Below are 18,937 nucleotides of genomic sequence, written 5' to 3'. Positions count from 1 at the left end.
TCGTTCTGCAAGGCCAATGGTATTCAACATCTGACATCCGCGCCGTTTTCGCCTCAGTCAAACGGTGCCGCTGAACGATTGGTCCGGACTTTCAAGTCGCAGATGTTGAAGTTGAAAGAGTCGCATTCTCGGGAGGACGCTTTGTTGCTCTTTTTGTCCTCATATCGCTCTCAGCCCCGCGATGGTCGCTCGCCGGCTGAGTTGCTCCATGGTCGTCCTCATCGAACTCTGATGTCTTTGCTGCATCCGCCACATCAGGTTCCTGTGCAGCGGCAGTCTCCTGCTTTTGCTCCTGGCGACGTTGTCTATTATCGCAACTATCGCGGTTCACAGCGTTGGCTCGCAGGGCGCATTCTTCGCTGCCTCGGCCGCGCGATGTATTTGGTTTTGGGGGCCTCTGGTGAGGTGCGTCGGCATCTCAATCAGCTGCGCCTCTGTCGTCGCCTGGGTTCTGCCGCTCCCCGTCTGCTTTCAGCGACGGCGCCGTCCGGTCAGCGCCTTGGGGACCCATCTGCTGGCTCGCCTCATCCCCAGGTGTTACCGACGATGCCTTCCGTTTTGCCTCATGGCGTCGCGCCGCCGCAGCCGCCGCCGGCGCCGCCAGCAGCGGACGCTTCGCTGCAGCCGCCTCGCGCCTCCCTGGGTCACGCGCCGCCGCTTGCTTCCCGTGACCAGCCGTCCTCCGCCATGGACCTCTTGCCCGCTCCGGACCAGATGTCGTCTTCGCCCGTCGGGTGCTCCGACCACATGGAGGTCGACCCCGCGGCTCCTCTTATATCATTACGTGCGCAAACACCTCATGTTGACGTGCACCCTGGACTAGGTTTGCAGGCGTTTCCTAGCTCCCCTCGGACCGAATGGCCGGGTGCGGGTGGCACAGCCTCGCCTGTTGTTAGGCTCCCCACCTCATCGCATACGTCAACATGGGGTCCTCCCCACGGCGGGCGGAAGCCTTATCTCACGACCGTTCGCCGATTTGCGGGGGAGGAATGTGGTGTCACCGCTAGACACCACACTTGCTAGGTAGTAACTTAAATCGGCCGCGGTCCTGTAGTACATGTCGGACCCGCGTGTCGCCACTGTGTACTCGCAATCCTAGCGCCACCACATGGCAGGTCACAAGACACGGACTTCACCTCGCCCCAGTTGTACGGACGACATAGCTTGCGACCACACGTATCACGTCTTCCTCTCATTTGCCGAGAGACAGATTAAATAGCCTTCAGCTAGTCCATCGCTACTACCTAGCAAGGCGCCATGTATATCATTGCTAATTGCTTACTACTATGCAAGAGATGTATTTCAACAAGAACAAGACTACAGTAAAGTTAAGTATATTAAAATCTCTCTTCTTTTCTTTATAGTTTTCATCCAGTCTCCTGTTTCAGAATTTACGCCCGTCTGCGTTAGTTTCGCGTGCACCTAGCCACTCATTGTGTCGAGACCTTAGGGAATCGACACAACAAAGGCAGTGGGCACAAAGCTTTGAGTACCCCAACTACTGGACGAGTATGTCGGCACTACCAACAGAGACGTCCATTAGAGCAGCGAGGAGTTTCTTTGTGATCCGTCGCTCACCCCGAATAGCGGGCGCACGTTCTAACATTACAGGAGTCACAGCTGTGCGTGACCATCCGGCACGCGGTAGATTAGACAGGTTTGCGTGCCCTTGTTGCGACGATGACAGACGCCTCGCCCAGCGACTCACTGTGCTTTTGTTCACTGCCAGATCTCCGGAGACATTTTGCAAGAGCCTACGAAATCTGCGACACTCTAGTTTTCCGCCAAAAGAAACTAAATGACAGCTCTCTGTTTGGAACACACCTCCGCTAGAAACGCCATTTTGAAGGCTATGTATAGCAACGCCACCTACCGGAACTTCATGAAACTATAGGGGCTGAAGCGGGAATATTCCACGATGTCCCACAACAAATTCTGCATTTTCTCAACTAAAACTGCCCGAGAAGAAAATGTGATGCAGTACTTACTGAACGCCTCTCGTACATATATATGTACATCTATTTTTAAAATATGTATGTTGACAATAGCATTGCTCACATTCCCCTTCACTCTAAAGCTTCTTCTCAATACTGCAATGTTCTGACCTACGTTTTTTCTCCGGCAAAGTTAGTTATATGTTATGTAGCAGCGGATGGGTTTGCTGATGAGGAGTTGGCCGTTATGCAGCACGTGTATGGATAAGGTGACGTAAGACCGTCGCATTGAACGAATATTATGCTACAAAATAGGGATTTGTAGCCAAAAGAATGGGAAATAATTTAGAGTATTGAAGTCTTGATTAAAACCAATCAAATCCCAGAAAAAATATCGCATTGCGTATTGAACGCCCCTCGTATGTTTGTATGTATGTATGTTCCATATTTCTTCCTAAACCACTGGGCCGACTTCAACCAAACTTGGTACACATATGGCTTAATATTTGGAAAAATTCGCTGTGGGGGTAAGAATCACATATCTGTCAAAGGGGTTGTGATGGGAGCAAAAAACCAGTGTAGTACACGAAGCGTGAATAGTCATACTTTAATCACCTAGTATTTGAGAATGACAACACTTAGTGACTTGCAACAAACTTAACACATTTTGTAGAAAGTATTCACATACGCCACTGAGAGTACCAACAAAATTATAACTTCGCACGACACATAGTTCAGAAGATCTGACGTCATAAAAACTGAGATACGTGAAAAACTGTCGCTTCATGTAAGACGTTTAAACGTATTTATTGCTACTCACTCTATTCGCAGCACTTGTTGCAGACAGTATCCATACATGTCGCTGAATGTACCATTAAAAATATAGCAATGTGCAGCACATAGTTCGGGAGATACATCAAAAATATTAAGCTGCGCGAAAATGAAATAGCAGGACGAAATTCTCTGCAGATACAGCTGAAATATGTGTACTAATATGTGTGAAATATTCTTAATATACGTGAAATACACTACTGGCCATTAAAATTGCTACACCAAGAAGAAATGCAGATGATAAACGGGTATTCATTGGACAAATATATTATACTAGAACTGACATGAGATTACATTTTCAAGCAATTTGGGTGCATAGATCCTGAGAAATCAGTACCCATAACAACCACCTCTGGCCGTAATAATGGCCTTGATACGCCTGGGCATTGAGTCAAACAGAGCTTGGATGGAGTGTACAGGTACAGCTGCCCATTCAGCTTCAGCACGGTAACACAGTTCATCAAGAATAGTGACTGGCGTATTGTGACGAGCCAGTTGCTCGGCCACCATTGACCAGACGTTTTAAACTGGTGAGAGATCTGGAGAATGTGCTGTCCAGGGCAGCAGTCGAACATTTTCTGTATCCAGCAAGGCCCGTACAGGATCTGTAACATGCGGTCGTGCATTATCCTGCTGAAACGTAGGGTTTCGCAGGGATCGAATGAAGGGTAGAGCCACGGGTCGTAACACATCTGAAATGTAACGTCCACTGTTCAAAGTGCCCTCAATGTGAACAAGAGGTGACTGAGACGTGTAACCAATGGCACCCCATATCATCACGTCGGGTGATACGCCAGTATGGCGATGACGAATACACGCTTCCAATGTGCGTTCACCGCAGTGTCGCCAAACACGGATGCTACCATCATGATGCTGTAAACAGAACCTGGATTCATCCGAAAAAATGACGTTTTGCCATTCGCGCACCCAGGTTCGTCGTTGAGTACATCATCGCAGGCGCTCCTGTCTGTGATGCAGCGTCAAGGGTAACCGCAGTCATGGTCTCCAAGCTGATAGTCCATGCTACTGCAAACGTCGTCGAACTGTTCGTGCAGACGGTTGTTGTCTTGCAAACGTTCCCATCTGTTGACTCAGGGATCGAGACGTGGCTGCACGATCCATGCAGATAAGATGCCTGCCATTTCGACTGCTAGTGATACGACGCCGTTGGGATCCAGCACGGCGTTCCGTATTACGCTCCTGAACACACCGATTCCTTATTCTGTTAACAGTCATTGGATCTCGACCAACGCCATTTCACTGGCTCTATTTGCTTTGTTTTATTGCTCGCGTAACAACTAATATATGAGATAAAATATGTTGCTACGAAAAGAGCCCTGAAATACTTTTTAGGGATGCTGTGCTGTGACTTTGTTTGGATCATTAATTTTCAACAAAACAAAATATATTATGTTCTTATTATTCTGGATGTGGCTTTCTACTAAAGGAACATTGTTTCGTTACTGTAACTCGCATTAAAGTTCAACATATCTTCCTTACTTTACAGTTATTGAAAAGGCTACTGAAAATTATTTCGTTATCAACACTGATGTTATAGTACGCAATGTTTGTTCAACATCAAACTCTTGCAGTGGATTTTTGTTAACAGTAAAGCACCAATAAGTACCACGACTAACACGAGAACATGAGACTATTATCAGAGAAAAAGATGTTTTTACTATAATGTTTGCCAGACCAGAACTACGCACAGCAAGATTTCTTTTATGTTATGAAGGTAAATTATCTTTTTGCACTGTTAATAATATATCATCGGCAGCCCGCGTCAACCTGTAAAACACATCATAAAAGCCGGCCGCGGTGGTCTAGCGGTTCTAGGCGCGCAGTCCGGAACCGCGCGACTGCTACGGTCGCAGGTTAGAATCCTGCTTCGGGCAAGGATGTGTGTGATGTCCTTAGGTTAGTTAGGTTTAAATAGCTCTAAGTTCTAGGGGACTGATGACCACAGATGTTAAGTCCCATAGTGCTCAGAGCCATTTGAACCACATCATAAAATCTGCTGCTCTGCGAAAGCTGAAAGAAATAATTTTAGTTTACTACTACCTGTCCGCTTCTTTGCGGTATGATTGGTTTCATTTAATGCAGTTTGAATACGCCGCGGCAGCGGCTCGTTCGTTCGTAACGCAGCTCTGCACCAAGATTAATATTTAAATGCCGGCCGAAGTGGCCGTGCGGTTAAAGGCGCTGCAGTCTGGAACCGCGCGACCGCTACGGTCGCAGGTTCGAATCCTGCCTCGGGCATGGATGTTTGTGATATCCTTAGGTTAGTTAGGTTTACCTAGTTCTAAGTTCTAGGGGACTAATGACCTCAGCAGTTGAGTCCCATAGTGCTCAGAGCCATTTGAGCCAATATTTAAATAGCTGAAAATGTCTTAAAAGGATGGGATAAAATACCAGGCAAGCTTATTACAAATCATAATGCAAGTTTTCATTAAGTAACTCTATTCAAAACATTTAAACGGATTAAATTATTACACACCTTTACAAATCAGTACCTAATGGCGCACGTCTCTCAATCTTGACCAAAGAATGCTACGCAAGCATACAATATAACGTCACAGGCTCTTCCTACTCACGTAACTCTAAGAAGATGACAGAGAAATTAATGTTCGGCCACTACTATTTATACCTGTTGTGACCTATTCTCATCTTTGTTTGATATTTAATAAGTATCGTCTGTGGCGGTTTCAGTACTCGCCGACACAGATATTATCTTTAAAAAAATCGGTACATAATCCTATACAAGAACAAAACATGAGACATAATGCTTTCTCTTTCGCCGGCCTGAGTGGCCGAGCGGTTCTAGGCGCTACCGCCTGGAGCCAAGTGACCGCTACGGTCGCAGGTTCGAATCCTGCCTCGGGCGTGGATGTGTGTGATGTCCTTAGTTAGGTTTAATTAGTTCTAAGTTCTAGGTGACTGATGACCTCAGAAGTTAAGTCGCGTAGTGCTCAGAGCCATTTGAGCTTTCTCTTTATTACATAAAGTTCACACAATCGTTGTCCACGCAATTACAATCATCCAGTTCAATTATTCTTTTCTCTTTTCTTTTTTACCACATATAATACGTGTTTTGCTATGAGACGTTACAATGCCCCCTGGCAGCAATTGACTAACGTTAAGAATGTTCAGCAATATGCTGCCACTAACGTCCATTTCTTCATTGTTTGTCGCCTTATTTGGAATATTCACTATTCACTTGTTTGGTCTTTTGCACTATAGTCTTAATTGCACTATTTATGTTTTTCTCACACTTTGCTAGGTGACCGTAAACCTAGTCCCAGGGTCATTACAGTTGTCTGGCTCCCTCATTCGGGCTATGTGCGGTCAGGAAACCTGGGAAAACTGCGCCGGAGCCATGGTCATCTCGCCTGCTTTGTAGTAAACCACAGTCTGATTGTTAATCAAAAAAGGTTGGCATTTATCAAATGTTCACAGGTAACAAAGGTTATTTATGACAAAGTGTTAAACTTTTAGTTCCCTTGTTGAAAATGTATCTTCTACACTCTTTCACATCCGTGGGAATGTTTGAGTTTGTGTTCCATGTCACACTGAAAGTCAATCATTAAATAGTTTTACAGTAGTGTAATGACTTGTCTCTACAATTATTCACGACAAATGTTCTACCATGGTATAGCATTCGTGTCAGTTTGCTTCACTAATATGACGAAAACATATATCATCTAACAAAATAATATTTTGAGTTTATACACAGTAAACTAAAGAAAAAATGTTTGTCACGTAATTTCGTGTCCAATAAATCATTTTCATGTTAGTGCATTAACAGCGTAGTTAGTAATGTTCGGTTGAATGTCGACAATGACATAGGGAGCTGACGGCGCGAAGCAATTGTTGCGTAGCGTCGTGTGGAACGTGGCGTGCCAACGACCGCTGGGGTCGACGTCCTGCTCGCCGTAACAGCAACGGCGTGTTGGGGTGGCGCCCTCGCAGTCGCGAACTGCGCCGAACCATTCACCAATGTCGGCGTGTTGCAGTTGTTTCCCGCGACCGGATGGCGGACGGCACTGCACCCGTCTCTGCTTCTCCGCATGGCTCCCCGTCACAACGCATGAAACAAATATTCCACAACGGTGTACTGTCTTTAAGGATACGGATTATTAGCTGTGGAAGAAACTGCAACTTGGTTAAAAGCGTTTATTGTTCAGTAGGTCGTCGTTTCGCTGATCTGTACAGGATGTTTTGGCGTGATAACGGGTTTCTTGTGGCTTCACAACAATCGCATTGTGACACTGGTATTTAGGGTTCGTCACACGCACGTTATACTACACACTTTCATTTGTTCTCAGAGTCGATACGCTGCCAGAGCGTCTCTCAACACGCGAAAATATTTCGGTTCACACAAACTAAATGTTTCCGTTGAGCGATGTTTGTTTGAATCGACTCCGAACGGATCACTAACTACCGTTTTTACACACAGTAAATTTATTGTTCGTTGAACACTGCAGTATGACAGTTAGTCACTCAACACTTGACTTATTCCGACGTATATATTGGTTCAGATACAACAGTCATTTTCTGTCCCTGCTTACACACAATATTCCGTCCTTTCCTAGATTGTTTATGCACACAGTTTATTTTTAATGCATATCAACTGTTCTTAGCATAATCACTCTCATCTATATTGAGTCCATTGTGTTTACCACGCCATTACACACTTTTAGTATTATTACTAGGCATATATGGCTTTTTTTTTATTATTTAACGGTGTGTGATTTTTGGTACGTAGTTTTCTTTTCCTTTTTCGGTGTAGCTTTCCAGGTTATCACCCACCTAGCAAACAGATTTTACCATGTGCATGACAGCTGGACTTGGGCATATTGCTCAATAAATACTTCATTTAGTATTAGTATTTTTTTTTTAACATATCTGTCCTACAGGACTACAGTGTAGTTTCCGCGTAGATCGATTTGATTCGCACACCGCGTAGTTAATATTCAAGGTCGTGTACCAAGTACACGGGCTTCAATTGAAGCATCGATACATTCAAAGTGTAGGTTACACGGAACGGGTTTGTCTTTGATTGAATTCTGCTCCAGTGTCGTTGTCAGATCACTATTGGCAGTAACATTATATCACATAATTGTTTTGTACTACAAAGTCATTTTTTTGTCCAGTAGAGACTCTCTCTCACGGTTCCTTAATTCTAACACAATTACACCTGTTACATTACTATATGAAATCTCATCATTGATTGTACCTAGCCGGCCGCGGTGGCCGTGCGGTTCTAGGCGCTTCAGTCCGGAACCACGAGACTGCTACGGTCGCAGGTTCGAATCCTGCTTCGTGCATGGATGTGTGTGATGTCCTTAGGTTATTTAGGTTTAAGTAGTTCTAAGTTCTAGGGGACTGATGACCTCAGATGTTAAGTCCCATAGTTCTCAGAGCCATTTGAACCATTTGATTGTACATACTTATTACTAATGAAAAATGATTCAAGAAATTATTCATTATTTTGTCAACAAAAAGATTGTTCATTGCTTGATGAGCATATAGTACTTTAATGACACTAATTGTCTGTAAACAAAATCTTCAATTTGCATGCTATTGCCCAGTTTGTTGATTCTACTTTCATGCTATGCTTACTTATTTGTATCTTGCTTTCTCAGAATTTTAAATACACACAAATTCTTTCTTAAAGCTAACATACTTATACTCTAAAACACAATTGAAATCTTCAAATGGTTCAAATGGCTCTGAGCAATATGCGACTTAACTTCTGAGGTCATCAGTCACCTAGAACTTACAACTAATTAAACCTAACTAACCTAAGGACATCACACACATCCATGCCCGAGGCAGGATTCGAACCTGCGACCGTAGCGGTCACTCGGTTCCAGACTGTAGCGTCTAGAACCGCACGGCCCCTCCGGCCGGCAATTGATATCTTCTTACTGCTACTGTTTACATCTGACAGGTCACTGAATAAATAATTTCACTATCCCACTCTAACATCATCCGAATCTCTTTAGCCACTACTTCCCTCCTCGACCAAGGGATGGAGTAAGATGCGTGACAGTGCGTTTTGTGGGGCATCACCTCTATGTGAGAGTGGTACCCCTTGATTATTCCTGGTCGATCGGTAAATACCATGGTATATTCCGATAGCAGCTGCGTTAACTGTTGCTTTTGTATGTTGCTTACACTTTCAGATTCCTGTACTTTGGTTTGAAATGCAGCAACATTTGTTTCAAAATTTCTGTCTTCCATACTAGGATAATAAAGATCTGTCACATGTGAATAATCATCTAGGTGTAGTACACAGGGGTTCCCACATTTGATATTAATTCGGTTGCAACGTGGCACAAGTACCTTCTTCGATTTCATCATAGACAACTCAGTCCTCCTACCTTTATTAACTATGCTTAGTTTTCCCGAGGAGAGGTCGATCACTGCGTCCCTCTCACGGAGAAAATCTACTCCCAGAATGCAGGCCACCTTTAACCCTTTAACAATGAGGAACGAACTCGATATGGCTTCGCCCTCCTTACAAATCTCCACCTGTACTTGGTGCTTAACTAATTGGCTCTGTGCACTTATAGCTCCAGACACCTTGCAATTATCAACCGGGAAAGTCGGTATGCTACGTCCCTTCCCCAGCGCTTTAAACAATTCTGTACTCGTTACACTCACTGAGGCACCTGTGTCGATGATTATATTCACTGCAACATCATTGATTTTCGCTTCTATTATGGCTTGCACATTTTCGTTGCTATCTTTATTACATTCATGGGGTTCGGTCAGTAGATCTTTATCCATACTGATACCGTCGTTGTATCGCAGCATATGTATTCCAGGCATATTATCGTCATTCGTGTTGCTCTCACTCCACCCCTCGGCCAGCGACGGAGAGCATATCGTGGCCGATTCTAGTTTGTTGGATGGCTTGCTTGCGAGGTACTTGGACGGCTATTGTCCGCGACCTCTACTATGTGTACCTTTTGATTTGTAGGCCGCCACGATTGCGCTATAGGCGCGTTTTGCCGCGGTTTTCTGTTGTTATCGTACCGACCATTGCCTTGCCGTTGTGGGCTTGGTCGGTGATTCTGATTCCAATTGCGATTACTGTCGCTGTAATTGCTATGCCACTGACCTCGCGCATTTTTCCAGAGGTTGGTCACGGGCGGTCCGGAATCGTACCGGTCATCAAATCGCCGCTTTTTGTTATGGGACGGCTGGCCATAGCCGTTCTGACTTCTACCATGATTACCGTTTTGCGAGTGCTCTTGCCGCTTGTTACCGTCCCCACCATTTCCATGGTTGTGGTTTTGTGCACTATTATTCCTGTCCTGATCCATTGTTCCGTGAGTGATCACACGCTGCTTTTGCGTCATCCTGGATTAAGTCTATTGAATCTAGAACAGACAGGAAATGTTCCATGTCGTTCTCTGGTACGTGTATTAGTTTCTCTTTAATATGAATCGGTAAATGTGATTTTAGGAGTCTTATTATGTCTCTTGGTGAGATAGGCTCAACCTAGTAGCGAGTCTTATTTATATACTTCTCGAAATACCGTCTCAGATTCCCAAGACGGGGTGAGTACGGTTCGGGATTGTATACTTCTTTTCTTAGCCTCTCTTGTATACAAGGCGACCAACGCCCTTTCGAACTGTTCATACGTCATGCAGCTGTCTGCTACTTCCGTAGCCCACAACGCTGCATAACCCTGAATGTATGACATTACGTATTGAATTTTCTGTGCTTCGTTCCACACACTAGGTAAGATATTTTTAAAGCTTTTTATGAATGCTACTGGGTGTACTGACTTCCGTACAGTAGTAAACGTTTGAAACTGCCTATTTTTGATCCAACTTTCTTCAACCAATATTTATGGACTATACTGGCTTGCTCCTGGGACATAGGCTCTGTGCTCCGAACCGAAGCTACAGCTCTTCGCATTATCGGCTGAAGGTTCACCATTGTTGCGTCGCGCATAAGTTTGTGCGTTGCCAAAAACATTGGCTGTTGGCGACTTAGTTTCATGTTCAAGATGTTTGCTGCTCTGTGCTAAACCCTTTTCCAAGTCGGATATCCGTTTGGTGATATTCACTTGCCACTGCAGAATATCCTCATTGAGTATTTGTTTGATGGTTTGCACGTCGTTCTGTACTTGACTATTTACTGCAGTACTGAACGATTCGGAATCTCTATCTGCCATGGCTGCTTGTACCTTAGAATTAATGTTTTTGTCGATCTCGCTCTCCTTCGCTTCTAGCCATGAGCTGTATTCGGTTTCAATTTTAGCCACTTGTTCGTTCCACTTCTGCTCTACAAGCTGTGTGGAATCTATTTCTAGTTTTTCTAATCGGTTGGCCATGACACCCATCTCGTCTACAATGTTAGTGTTTGCTATTTGCAGGTTGTTGACCTGTACAGTCAACTCCTGCACGGCCTTAGGTATCGACTCATAATTCTGTATCATACAAGCAAGCTCTCTTTTCATAATTTCTAACGATTGCACAAGATGCTGGTCACGCTCAGCATGCTGGCGATCCCGCTCAGCTTCCTGGCGATCCCGCTCAGATTGCTGGGCAAGAAACTTTTCCTCTAGCTGGCGATCCCTTCAGCTTGCTGTGCGAGAAAGCTCTCAATTTTTTCGTCCTTTTCAGCTTGTTGTTGCGCAAATTTTGACTGGTAATCCAGCACGCGCTCTAATATTGCCTGAAGCGAATACCCACCAGGCAGATTACCACTCTCTGGTTCCTGCTTTTCTGGGGATGGTGCAATTTCTTTATCTACGTCTCCTTGAGCACTGGTGGGCGGTGGCACCACTTGCTGTGGCCCTGCCCCCACATTTTCACGTGGTATATCCTCAAAGAGAGTACTTGTACTGCTTAATGCCCCCGTTTCTACATTTCCTGCACTGACTAATGGCTGTCCCTCAGTATCCATATTGCTCGGACGTTGACTACGCAATTTAACCATATTCATAAATTACCTACTCGAACACAGGATCTGTCAGTTTGCCACTAGCACACAAAATATGGTACTTTATGTACAATACACTGCACACTAAAAATTACTATCTACGCTCAAGTTTGCCCTGTCATAAATACTAACGCCAAACTACGCACACCACTAGCGATATGAGATCACTTCACTGTGGTTAAGCTTCTACGAACAGGACAACTACAGTGTAGTCTTACCTTTAGTTTATCTGATTTCAGAGTTCGGCTGCCCCCATATTATGTAGCCGCTACAGTTTCACAGTACTATCAGGATCTTATCCTCTGACTCGCTTGCAGTGGTGCGTTTTTTCATGAAAGAATTTTTGTTCATTTATTACTACATGGCATTAATCATGAGACACATACATACATTTATCACTAAATACATATATGTAGTTATATAACAATGGACAATGAAAGAAAACACATAAAACAGTTGTTATTTTCGTGGCCACTGCAAATTCTTCCCCACGCTTTTGGGCGACAGTTTCACTGGCTCTATTTGCTTTGTTTTATTGCTCGCGTAACAACTAATATATGAGATAAAAAATGTTGCTACGAAAAGAGCCCTGAAATACTTTTTAGGGATGCTGTGCTGTGACTTTGTTTGGATCATTAATTTTCAACAAAACATAATATATTATGTTCTTATTATTCTGGATGTGGCTTTCTACTAAAGGAACATTGTTTCGTTACTGTAGCTCGCATTAAGGTTCTACATATCTTCCTTACTTTACAGTTATTGAAAAGCCTACTGAAAATTATTTCGTTATCAATACTGATGTTACAGTACGCAATGTATTTCGTTATCAATACTGACGTTACAGTACGCAATGTTTGTTCAACATCAAACTCTTGCAGTGGATTTTTGTTAACAGTAAAGCACCAATAAGTACCACGACTAACACGAGAACATGAGACTATTATCAGAGAAAAAGATGTTTTTACTATAATGTTTGCCAGACCAGAACTACGCACAGCAAGATTTCTTTTATGTTATGAAGGTAAATTATCTTTTTGCACTGTTAATAATATATCATCGGCAGCAAGCGTCAAGCTGTAAAACACATCATAAAATCTGCTGCTCTGCTCTGCAATTCCGAAAGCTGAAAGAAATAATTTTAGTTTACTATTACCTGCCCGCTCCTTTGCGGTATGATTGGTTTCATTTAATGCAGTTTGAATGCGCCGCGGCAGCGGCTCGTTCGTTCGTAGCGCAGCACTGCACCAAGAATAATATTTAAATAGCTGAAAATGTTGTAAAAGGATGGGATAAAATACCAGGCAAGCTTATTACAAATCATAATGCAAGTTTTCACTAAGTAACTCTGTTCAAAACCAGAATGAGCTTTTCACTCTGCAGCGGAGTGTGCGCTGATATGAAACTTCCTGGCAGATTAAAACTGTGTGCCCGACCGAGACTCGAACTCGGGACCTTTGCCTTTCGCGGGCAAGTGCTCTACCAACTGAGCTATCCGAGCACGACTCAGGCCCGGTCCTCACAGCTTTACTTCTGCCAGTATCTCATCTCCTAATTTCTAAAGTTTACAGAAGCTCTCCTGCGAACCTTGCAGAACTAGCACTCCTGAAAGAAAGGATATTGCGGAGACACGGCTTAGCCACAGCCTGGGGGATGTTTCCAGAATGAGATTTTCACTCTTCAGCGGAGTGTGCGCTGATATGAAACTTTCTGGCAGATTAAAACTGTGTGCCCGACCGAGACTCGAACTCGGGGCCTTTGCCTTCCGCTGGCAAGTGCTCTACCAACTGAGCTATCCGAGCACGACTCACGCCCGGTCCTCACAGCTTTACTTCTGCCAGTATCTCGTCTCCTACCTTCCAAACTTTACAGAAGCTCTCCTGCGAACCTTGCAGAACTAGCACTCCTGAAAGAAAGGATATTGCGGAGACACGGCTTAGCCACAGCCTGGGGGATATTTCCAGAATGAGATTTTCGCTCTGCAGCGGAGTGTGCACTGATACGAAACTTCCTGGCAGATTAAAACTGTGTGCCCGACCGAGACTTGAACTCGGAACCTTTGCCTTTCGCGGGCAAGTGCTCTACCAACTGAGCTATCCGAGCACGACTCACGCCCGGTCCTCACACCTTTACTTCTGCCAGTATCTCGTCTCCTACCTTCCAAACTTTACAGAAGCCCTCCTGCGAACCTTGCAGAACTAGCACTCCTGAAAGAAAGGATATTGCGGAGACACGGCTTAGCCACAGCCTGGGGGATGTTTCCAGAATGATATTTTCACTCTGCAGCGGAGTGTGCGCTGATATGAAACTTCCTGGCAGATTAAAACTGTGTACCCGACCCAGACTCGAATTCGGGACCTTTGCCTTTCTCGGGCAAGTGCTCTACCAACTGAGCTATCCGAGCACGACTCACGCCCGGTCCTCACAGCTTTACTTCTGCCAGTATCTCGTCTCCTACCTTCTAAAGTTTACAGAAGCTCTCCTGCGAACCTTGCAGAACTAGCACTCCTGAAAGAAAGGATATTGCGGAGACACGGCTTAGCCACAGCCTGGGGGATATTTCCAGAATGAGATTTTCACTCTGCAGCGGAGTGTGCGCTGATATGAAACTTCCTGGCAGATTAAAACTGTGTGCCCGACCCAGACTCGAACTCGGGAACTTTGCTTTTCTCGGGCAACTGGTCTACCAACTGAGCTATTCGAGCACGACTCACACCCGGTCCTCACAGCTTTATTTCTGCCAGTATCTCGTCTCCTATCTTCCAAACTTTACAGAAGCTCTCCTGCGAACCTTGCAGAACTAGCACGGTAGAGCACTTGCCCGCGAAAGGCAAAGGTCCCGAGTTCGAGTCTCGGTCGGGCACACAGTTTTAATCTGCCAGGAAGTTCCTATTCAAAACATTTAAACAGATTAAATTATTACACACCTTTACAAATCAGTACCTAATGGCGCACGTCTCTCACTCTTGACCAAAGAATGCTACGCAAGCGTACAATGTAACGTCACAGGCTCTTCCTACTCACGTAATTCCAAGAAGACGACAGAGAAATTAATTTTCGGTCACTACTATTTATACCTGTTGTGACCCATTCTCATCTTTGTTTGATATTTAATAAGTATCATCTGTGGCGGTTTCAGTACTCGCCGACACAGATATTATCTCAAAAAAAAAGTCTGTACATAATTCTATACAAGAACGAAACATGAGACATAATGCTTTCTCTGTATTACATAAAGTTCACACAATCGTGGTCCACGCAATTACAATCATCCAGTTAAATTATTATTTTCCCCTTTTCTTTTTTACCACATATAATTTGTGTTTTGCTATGGGACGTTACAGCGAGCAGTAATGCCGCGATACGATAAACCGCCATCACGATGGGCTACAATCCGACCTTTATCGAAGTCGGAAACATGATGGTACGCATTTCTCCTCCTTACACGAGGCATCTCAACTACGTTTCACCAGAAAACGCCAGTCAACTGTTGTTTGTGTATGAGAAATCGGTTGGAAACTTTCCTCATGTCAGCACGTCGTAGGTGTCGCAAAATGGTTCAAATGGCTCTGAGCACTATGGGACTCAACATCTTAGGTCATAAGTCCCCTAGCACTTAGAACTACTTAAACCTAACTAACCTAAGGACATCACACACACCCATGCCCGAGGCAGGATTCGAACCTGCGACCGTAGCAGTCCCGCGGTTCCGGACTGCAGCGCCAGAACCGCTCGACCACCGCGGCCGGCGTAGGTCTCGCCACCGGCGCCAACCTTGTGTGCATGCTCTGAAAAGCTAATCATTTGCATATCACAGCATCTTCTTCCTGTCGGTTAAATTTCGCGTCTGTAGGAAGTCATCTTCGTGGTGTAGCAATTTTAATGGCCAGTAGTGTATATTTGATATGTGCTTACGCAGGTCGACTGAGTACTTACTGTAGTAAGCGCAGGCCGGCGCAACTTTCCCGCGATGCGAGTCAGCCGCTGGACCAGCAGACAAACCACATTAAATTTCCTGCAAAGGATATCCTCCTCAGTTTTTCTCTAGGAGTAATAGTTTGCGGGAAGAGAGAGCGAGAATATTTAAAATCTCAAGCGACATGAATACGTGTAGCTTAGGTAGATTTTGTAGGCCAACTTGAGGTGGTTTCCTAACTTGAAAGACCACAAGTGTCTTTTATCAAACTGTTCATCTCAACTTACTCTACACTACTGCGGTTCGTTGTAAAGAATGACAGTGTTAGGATAATATAGAAAATAAATAATAATGTACAATGAGAGGCAAAAAGATATCCCGGTCCGAATAAAGCCGGCCGCGGTGGTCTCGCGGTTCTAGGCGCGCAGTCCGGAACCGTGCGACTGCTACGGTCGCAGGTTCGAATCCTGCCTCGGGCATGGATGTGTGTGATGTCCTTAGGTTAGTTAGGTTTAAGTAGTTCTAAGTTCTAGGGGACTGATGACCACAGCAGTTGAGTCCCATAGTGCTCAGAGCCATTTTTTGAACCGGTCCGAATAATTTGGAGTCCAAAAACACAGCATTGCGCAAGCCGAAGCTAAGAAGTGCCAGTTTTCACAACTCTAGCGGTCTGTGGAGCTTCAGCTTGGTGTTTACATCGTCAAATGGAAGCAATATAATATTTAGACTACAGTATATGTCGAGATTCATTGCAATTTAACTCATCATATCATTTCTTTAGAAAATCATTATTCGAGCACGTAGTAACAGTTGAAATATGAGAACTCCACATCGGTAGAAATACTACAATGACGAGTGCTTCATATCTGCTTCAATGGCGGAGTGGATCGGTCGAGTTGTAGCTGTGACAGCGAGCGGACGTGTGGCAGCTATGTCTCGTCCACTGCCGCGGCCGCTGTGTGTTTACGCCCCGCGTCAGGTTCGTGATTTCGTGTGTGCCTAACAACGTTCTGTAACTAACGTTTGTAACTTAAACTGAACAGATTTTATCCAGTGCATCTTCGATTGGAACTCTCTGTGTCCTACTGCTCTAGATATTCAGAACTGTGTACGTGAAGAATTTATGATTGCTCATGAAGATATAATGGTATTTCAGTTGGATTTCATTTTGAACTTCCTCTTTATAAGAAAATGGCTCTGAGCACCATCGGACTTAACATCTGAGGTCATCAGTCCCCTAGAACTTAGAACAGCCAGTGTGCTCCCTGCCGCCGTTGGATAAGCAGCTGCCAGCAGAAAGTCGTATACTCCTAGCTCACACATTTGTTACATAGTTTAATTCTTAATTTCTTTGCGTGTTTTTGGTACTTGCATTGTTGAAATTCATAAATTTCGGGCGTATTATAGTATATGAGAGTTGTAGCATCGCGTTTTAGTACCTGAATAGTGTAAAATCGCGTAGTCTCCTTCCGCCGCCAAGCAGTGTGTCAGCAGCGCGCAAGTAGCAGCATTACTGCATTTACTAGGCAATATTGTATTTTAATAATCGTTTAAATTTTGTGTTGATTTGTTTGTGCTCTCTGTAGATTAGTTCAGACGTACTTTGCACAACAGTTTTTAGCAATGGATAGGGACTGCAACTGCTGTGTTCGGATGCAGGCTGAGTTGGCATCCCTTCGCTCCCAGCTTCAGGCAGTGTTGGCTACGGTCACACAGCTTGAGGCTGTTGCCAATGGGCATCACTGTGGGGGTCCGGATGGGGGTTTGTCGGGGACGGCCAGCTCGTCCCACGCATCCCCCGATCGGACTACGACTGTGGCTGCCCGGGATACTGCCCACATTGACGCTGATCCCTCACCTGTGGTAGAGTGGGAGGTCATCTCGAGGTGTGGCAGGGGCGAAAGACATTCCGGAGGGCTGAACAGAAGGCCTCTCCAGTTTGTCTGACGAACCGGTTTCAGGCTCTGTCTCCGGCTGATACTGATTTTCGGCCGGAGATGGCTGCTTGTCCTGTTCCAGAGGTTGCCCCTCAGTCTGCAAGATCCGGGCAGTCGCAGAGGGTGGGCTTACTGGTAGTTGGGAGCTCCAACGTCAGGCGCGTAATGGGGCCCCTTAGGGATATGGCAGCAAGAGAGGTGAAGAAAACCAATGTGCACTCCGTGTGAATACCGGGGGGAGTCATTCCAGATGTGGAACGGGTCCTTCCGGATGCCATGAAGGGTACAGGGTGCACCCATCTGCAGGTGGTCGCTCATGTCGGCACCAATTATGTGTGTCGCTGTGGATCGGAGGTAATCCTCTCTGGCTTCCGGCGGCTATCTGATTTGGTGAAGACTGCCAGTCTCGCTAGTGGGATGAAAGCAGAGCTCACCATCTGCAGCATCGTCGACAGGACTGACTGCGGACCTTTGGTACAGAGCCGAGTGGAGGGTCTGAATCAGAGGCTGAGACGGTTCTGCGACCGTGTGGGCTGCAGATTCCTCGACTTGGGCCATAGGGTGGTCGGGCTTCGGGTTCCGCTGGATAGGTCAGGAGTCCACTACACGCAGCAAGCGGCTACACGGGTAGCAGGGGTTGTGTGGCGTGGACTGGGCGGTTTTTTTTAGGTTAGATGGCCTCGGGAAAGTACAGAAAGGGAACAGCCTCAAAGGGTGCGGGGTAAAGTCAGGACATGCGGGGACCAAGCAGCAATCGGTATTGTAATTGTAAACTGTCGAAGCTGCATTGGTAAAGTACCGGAGCTTCAAGCGCTGATAGAAAGCACCGAAGCTGAAATCGTTATAGGTACAGAAAGCTGGCTGAAGCCAGAGATAAATTAAGCCGAAATTTTTACAAAGGCACAGACGGTGTTAAGAAAGGATAGATTGCATGCAACCGGTGGTGGCGTGTTTGTCGCTGTTAGTAGTAGTTTATCCTGTAGTGTAGTAGAAGTGGATAGTTCCTGTGAAATATTGTGGGTGGAGGTTACACTCAACAACCAAGCTAGGTTAATAATTGGCTCCTTTCACCGACCTCCCGACTCAGCAGCACTAGTGGCAGAACAATTGAGAGAAAATTTGGAATACATTGCACATAAATTTTCTCAGCATATTATAGTCTTAGGTGGAGATTTCAATTTACCAGATATAGACTGGGACACTCAGATGTTTAGGACGGGTGGTAGGGACAGAGCATCGAGTGACATTATACTGAGTGCACTATCCGAAAATTACCTCGAGCAATTAAACAGAGAACCGACTCATGGAGATAACATCTTGGACCTACTGATAACAAACAGACCCGTACTTTTCGA

The 18,937-nt window shown here is 45.2% G+C and overlaps 1 non-coding gene across 1 annotated transcript; it reads right to left on the bottom strand.

Annotated features, from left to right (window-relative positions):
* Window positions 1–13,156: 13,156 nt before the first annotated feature.
* On the bottom strand, window positions 13,157–13,231 carry Trnas-cga (transfer RNA serine (anticodon CGA)). Its single transcript has one exon. It is a non-coding gene; the product is annotated as a tRNA-Ser (tRNA).
* Window positions 13,232–18,937: the final 5,706 nt, after the last annotated feature.

The sequence above is a fragment of the Schistocerca nitens genome, chromosome 3 (genome assembly GCF_023898315.1).
Source record: "Schistocerca nitens isolate TAMUIC-IGC-003100 chromosome 3, iqSchNite1.1, whole genome shotgun sequence".
Lineage (NCBI taxonomy): Eukaryota > Metazoa > Arthropoda > Insecta > Orthoptera > Acrididae > Schistocerca > Schistocerca nitens.
This window is presented reverse-complemented; position numbering and strand designations above follow the sequence as displayed.